The sequence below is a fragment of the Dendrobium catenatum genome, unplaced genomic scaffold (assembly GCF_001605985.2).
Source record: "Dendrobium catenatum unplaced genomic scaffold, ASM160598v2 fragScaff_scaffold_551, whole genome shotgun sequence".
NCBI lineage: Eukaryota > Viridiplantae > Streptophyta > Magnoliopsida > Asparagales > Orchidaceae > Dendrobium > Dendrobium catenatum.
Genome location: NW_021319013.1, coordinates 326,668 through 333,213, shown reverse-complemented (window position 1 = coordinate 333,213; position 6,546 = coordinate 326,668). Strand labels below are relative to the sequence as shown.

The window sequence follows — 6,546 nt, the reverse complement described above, 5'->3', positions numbered from 1 at the left end:
TGGGATAACACAACACCAATACCAATAGAAGAAGCATTAGTATCCACAATGAAGAGTTTGTCATAGCTGGGAATTGTTAGGACTGGTGCGAAGATTAAAGCTTTTTTAATAGCCTCAAAACTATTTTGCGATTCAATGCCCCATTAAAAAGTTTTGAATTTTAAGCACTCCATTATAGGGCCCATGATAATACTGAAGTCTTTAATAAATTTATGGTAGAAGTTTGCCAAGCCATGTAAACTCTTAACGTCAAAGAAGGAATGCAGGTTTGGCCAATCTACAACGGCAACCACATTCTTCGGATTCATATGGACTCCCTCTTGAGAAATGATAAAGCCGTGGAAGTAGCAAATTCACATTTGGATAGGTTAAGGAATAATTTGTGTTGTCTTAATATCTCAAAAAGAGTAGTGAGATGACAAATATGTTGTTCCAAAGCGTCACTATAAACTACAATATCATCAAAGTAAACGTTTAAAAATTTGCTCAAGAAATGTTTTAAGTACCTCATTTATCATTTTCATAAAAGTTGAAGGTGCATTACACAAACCGAGCAACATCACTTTCCATTCATATGATCTCTGTATAGTTTTGAATGCCGTCTTCCATTCATCGTCGGGCGGATTCAAATATGATGGTAACCACTATAGCGATCTAATTTGGAAAAGATCGAAGAGCTGACAAGTTTGTCAATTAGTTCATTAATTCTTGGTACTGGAAAACTATACTTGATAGTTATTTTTTTAATGGCTCGGTTGTCCACGCACAATTATCATTCACCATTTTTTCTTTGGAACAAGTAATGCGGGAACGACACATGGGCTTAAACTGGCATGAATGAGTTGTTTGTCTAACAGCTCGTCAATGATTTTCTGTAAGATATCTTGCTCTGTTGGATTTAGCCGATAATGAGGAAGGTTAGGTAGTGTGGCATTGGGAAGAAGGTTAATCTGGTGTTGTATGCTTCACAACGGGGGGAGAATGGGGGGAAGCTTATCGGGACAGATGCCTAAGAAACTATCCAAGAGTTTGTGTATGTCGCTGTTAAATTCTTGGCTACTCTGGCAGGTTTTCGGTTCGGTGACAATTAAGGCAAATAGAGGAGATTAATCCCCCCATGTAAGAAGCAAATTTGGCTCAGAGACTATATGAATGATTGACTGTTGAATTGGATTTCCCCTGAGTCTGTGGTTTATTGTCGCTTAAACTTGGTAAAAGTCGCAGATGCCGACCCTTCCATTCTAAGGAAAATTCGTTTGCTCTTCCATAATAACTTGCACCAACATCAAATTGCCACATTCTTCCCAAGATTAGGTGACAAACATCCATTTCCAGAATGTGACACAGAACATCACATACATATTGTTTTCTAATGGGAAATGTTACTTGACACATTTTCGTAACCATCATCTCCATACACTGATTTTGTATGGATATGGATTTTTTGTAGTTTTAAATTGAAGAGCTTGGACAACACATCTGGAGATTATATTCTCAGTATAGCCACTATCGATGAGAAGGTCGTAGACCTTGCTGTTAATGGAACTCTGCGTCCTGAAGATGGCATTGCGCTGAGAAGCAATGGATTGTCGAGGGGCTATCAATAATTTCTTCATGACGCAAAGTAACGGCTCTCCTTCATCCCCTTCAATGTCTTCAACTTCTCCCCCTCCTACTTCTATATGGCTCGTGCCATCTCCTGCTTCAGCTTCTACTATATGTAGTTGTTGTCTTTGTGGACATTCCAGGTTGGAAACAATATAAGCATTTAAGTGCAGAGGGCTTAACATAAGGATTGGCTTTAGCTTTCATTTTAAATTTGAGATGAGATTTGCTATCTTGAGGGACTCCAGCTTATTTATTTGCATGAATAGCATGAGTGAAGGATTGTGCGACACTTGTGTTCTTGAAAACAAATGGATTATTCTTGTTTGTTTCTTGTGTAATTTCAGGAAAATGACGTCGGTTGTGGTGAAGCCGATAAGGATGATTTTGCTGCATTTTTTGCCTTCAACGCAAAATTTATAGCCCATGATAGAGACCATACCGAATTCAGCTCCAATTTATCTTGTATACTATCCTTGATACCACCAATACATTGGGCTACTAGTTAATTAGTGGACTCGTTGTTGTTATTTCTCGCACTCAACATGTAAAATTCTTCAGTATAGTTATTCATGGAACGATTACTTTGGATACAATGCTGATACTTCATGTATAATATTTGCTCATAGTCCATAGAGAGAAAACGGGTTCGCAACAATTGTTTCATCCGTATCCAACTGCGCACCTGGCCTTTCCCTTCACGTTGCCTCATCTGTAATAGTTGAGTCCACCAAGCACTAGCTCCTCATTTTACCGGCAAGCTACATATTTCACTTGCTTATCAGGCTCAATTTCCATGTATTTAAAAAAAAATTGACACATTTTTTCCAATCTAAATAATCTTCTATGTGTAGATGACAATAAAAAAACAAAATATCTAATTTGACTTTAAATTCTCCAGGATTCCATTGATAAAACGGAGGTCGGTGATTCTCATTACCTTCATCTTTTCATCAGAGTCCAACAAATCCATTCCACGAAGTATTTGAGTATCATCTTCTGAATCTGATACTTCTTGAGTTGGCAGGGGGGTTCGACGCATCTATCGGTCAAGGTCCATTCCTCTACGAGCACCCTGTATGGTTGCCGGTGCTATATCTCTGTGGAACTGATGGGGTGGTTTCCTTGTCCGATTGAGATTAAACTCACCTTGCATTTCAATGGATTGATGTTAAACGTCGGCAGAAAACTCCTCAAGCTGTCGTGAGATATTTAGCTTGGTAACTAATTACATATCAAGTGAATCCCTCTTCTCCAACTTGGAATATTGGAGTTCAGCTAAATTTGAAGTTCAATTTGTATTTGAATGGAGGCACAGCACAGACCAAATGAAATCAAGTTCGTCCATGAAACAGATGAAAATGTTTGGTATCTGGCTGGCTTAAGTTTAGACATCTATCACCCTCTCAACTAACCTCTCACCCACCAAAACACCTAGTAAAAATCACCTTGAATACAATTTGAATAATATTTTGGGCAATCATCATCTTATGTCAGTATTAATCAGTTCTTGCCGTCTATCTGCAAGTTCAAATTCTAACCTCTATCCAAGATGGCGTGTCGAACTTTGTCCATATTTGAGTTGCTAGTTCTCAGCAGCTAAGAAATTATAGCATGCAAACGAATTGGCAATAAGTTGCATAGTTGTTTAAGCTCTTTAACAGAAATATTTTTTGACCAATGGGTACAAAAATATTATTTTAGCTTTCCTTTTATACCCTTCCAAAGTGATGAAGATTATAATCCTAAGATATCAACATACAACAATAATAACAACATCAAATCTTTATCTTATCATGTGGGGTCAGTTACATGAATTTTTTTTCTCTATTGTGTCCTATTAAGATATAATCCTAGGATATCATTTAAATAAAATCAAATTATCAAAAATACTAAAATTCAACCTTTATGAAGATTTTCTGTCTACTTAAACACAAATTTGAATGAAAAGATCATAGCATTTTAATCTCTTATCCTTTTAAATTGGTTACACTCCCACAAAACATGGAGATACATTGAAGCCCTAAGCCGGACTCTCTTTCATCTCATTTGTTTCTTGCTAATCTCCAATCTCCAATCTCCAATCTCCACTCACTTCATTAGTGATTTTCTTGTTGTTCTTTGTTTCTGTCATTAACTTATTAATCATCGTTGTTGAAGTCCTCTGCTGACATATCCCTCATTTTGTTTTATTAATCATCGTTGTTGAAGTCCTCTGCTGAGATATCCCTAAATTCGGCTCATTTTGTTTTATTTTGAAATTTATTTATGTTTGATTTTATATATTTGTGTCAATTAAATTTTAATTTTTGAATTAATTTCATTCTTCTTATATTTGATCTTAATTATATTTAATATGAAATTTATGAGGCTTACATTGAACCTCATTATAGCTAAAATACCTACTTTATTAAAGCATTGTCAAGTAGCCAATTTGACATGCTTTAATGGTTCCTGCGATCAAGTTTCAAGTCTTTCAGTCTTTTGAACTGAACATGGTAGCTTGCGACTGCTAATTTTTTATGTTAATTCTGGCCATTTGACAAACTGCTGGGACAAACAACAGGGCTCTGACTGTCTCTTTAAAGAGAACAAGTGTGGGACCCAAAAAAAAAAAACGCCATAAGTTATGTCGTCTTAAATATTAATGGGCTGATTGGCAACAATCAATATTTGACTCAAGTAGGATTTAGTAAATCTTGAGAGATTAAAACTCGAAAATTGTTTGCATATCCACTGTTAAATCTTGTTAAATCCTGCTAAATTCATGAATATTTATTTTAAGATCTAAGTTTTATGAGAGGAATAAATTTTTAAATTTGTTAAATCCGATGAATTTTATGAGATTAAGCAAACCCTGAATTTAGTTAATGACAAAGTTAATATTGGATTTACTAAAATAATAAATTTGAAGTCATTGAAATTTTGTCTGGCAGAAAATAGGATACCAAACAGCCCCTAAAAGTCTCTTGGCTCTGGAAGGGGAACAACCTTGAACTGTCTCTATTATCATTATCATGTTTGTAAGCTCTTATTAAGACAAACTTATATATATATATATATTTCATGAAGCAATGATGATTTGATGGCACAAGGCAGCTTTTTTATCAGCTTTTTGTCTCTGCAATTCAGTCTCTTTTAGCGTTTGGAGATTACTTGCTGTCATTTCCTGTATGGAGAATCCTGTGAGTTTTACCATCTTCCAGCTTTGACTTAAATTTCATGAAGCAGTTCGCAACCTGTATTTGTTATGTTCTCAATGATTAGCATTTCAAAATATCATCCTAAATAAATACAAGTTGGTTGAACCTATTACCTACCGCCTAATAGACTAAGATTTTGACAGACTACCAGCTTAGCACTTTCACATTATTTTCAAGCTGTTGCTGCTCGACAAAAAAACTTATCACTATTTCCTTTATATATTACAGTTCTTTTCTATTGTTCTTTATTCTCAGGATTCAAACTACTCAGTACTCAACTGCAACATTTCAACTTCTATTGTGTACCTGCTACTGGTTTCCATGCTATTTTTTTCTCTCTGACTTGATCCAATATCACAAATCTATACTTTTTTGCTTCAAGGCTTTGTGCTCAATCAATATTTGCTAGCTGCCAGTATAAAAATACTAGTCTAGATTATTCTGTGCGGACATCGGACGGGAGAACCATCCGGTACCGCTCGGTATCGAGTTCGGTACACTTTTGGGGTGATGTGGCGCATTTTTATTGGTTTCTGGGCGACGTCCTGACACCGCACGTAATAATTTGCCCTGAAATGGAAACCTCACCTTACTCCACCTCATGTTTCTCCAACCTACCCGGTTACCTAAAGAGTCAAGCAACCTCTTCTAACCAAATCCTTATAACACCTTAAAAGCACTATTCTTAATGTGTCCCCATGTCATTAAGGATTTCACTCATGAAAACCTTGGTTTCCTTCCTCTCCCATTTCCTTGAGGATGTTTCCAAGGCATGGATAGGAGGTGAAGAATGCACAACAGAGGAGTTTCAAATGGATTGCTGTGTCTGCCTTTCAAGCTTGGATGAAGGAGATGTAACAAGGAAGTTGCCCTGCCACCATATGTTCCATCGGGGCTGTGTCGATCAATGGTTGGCTATGCGTCGAAGGACCTGCCCTCTCTGTCGCCTGTCGGTCGATGCGCAGCCTTTGGCTGCTGGGGATTTGGACTTCAATGATGAACTGGTTATTAGGTTCTCAGCTTTTCTTGCTCCAGGTTACTGAAATGAAGAACAAGGCTACAGAAACCAAAATTGGATCCTAGAAGATTATTGACTGACTCATTAAATCCTGATTTTATATTACTTATTTTGCCTTGTGAAGCTTTGTGGGAAAAAAATTGCTTAAGATTTTAGTCGGGTTTCCAGGTGAAAGTTATGTTCTGTTGCATTATGTTGAATTCATGTGCAGCTGCAGGCCGACAGCAAAGCTGCTACAGACAAATAGACAAATCTTATCAGAATTCTGTTATGGATTTCAGATAGTTTAGTTTTTTTTTTTTTTTTTGTGAATTTTTGTTAGTTTTTATGTCCTTCGGTAAAGTAAAAAGAAAAAAAAAAGTTAATTTTCCTGATAGTGATTTTAGATGCTTTGTCAATGGCAATTCAGTGGCCCATAGCGATTAGTATCATTACATGCTTTTACAAACTATGGGATTATTTGATTGTAAGATTTATAGTTTGTTTGGGACCGCTGTAATATTTTATTAAGTTGATTTTGAAATTGCTGTGAAAAAAAAACTTGTCTATTCTGATTAAAAAACTAGCTTTTCATAACATAAATTTTCATAAAGCAGTGTAAGACCATCTCCAATTGAGCTCAATATTGCCGTATGTTGTTCGTCATTTGCTCCATTCGAACTCTAAATTGCACACCAAATTTCGGCAGGTGAACATGGAAACGCCAATATTAGCGTCACA

The 6,546-nt window shown here is 36.3% G+C and overlaps 1 long non-coding RNA gene across 1 annotated transcript; it reads left to right on the top strand.

Moving 5' to 3' along the window:
• Positions 1 to 1,085: 1,085 nt before the first annotated feature.
• On the top strand, positions 1,086 to 6,307 carry LOC114579614. Its single transcript, XR_003700684.1, has 2 exons — positions 1,086 to 2,325; positions 2,507 to 6,307. It is a non-coding gene; the product is annotated as an uncharacterized LOC114579614 (long non-coding RNA).
• Positions 6,308 to 6,546: the final 239 nt, after the last annotated feature.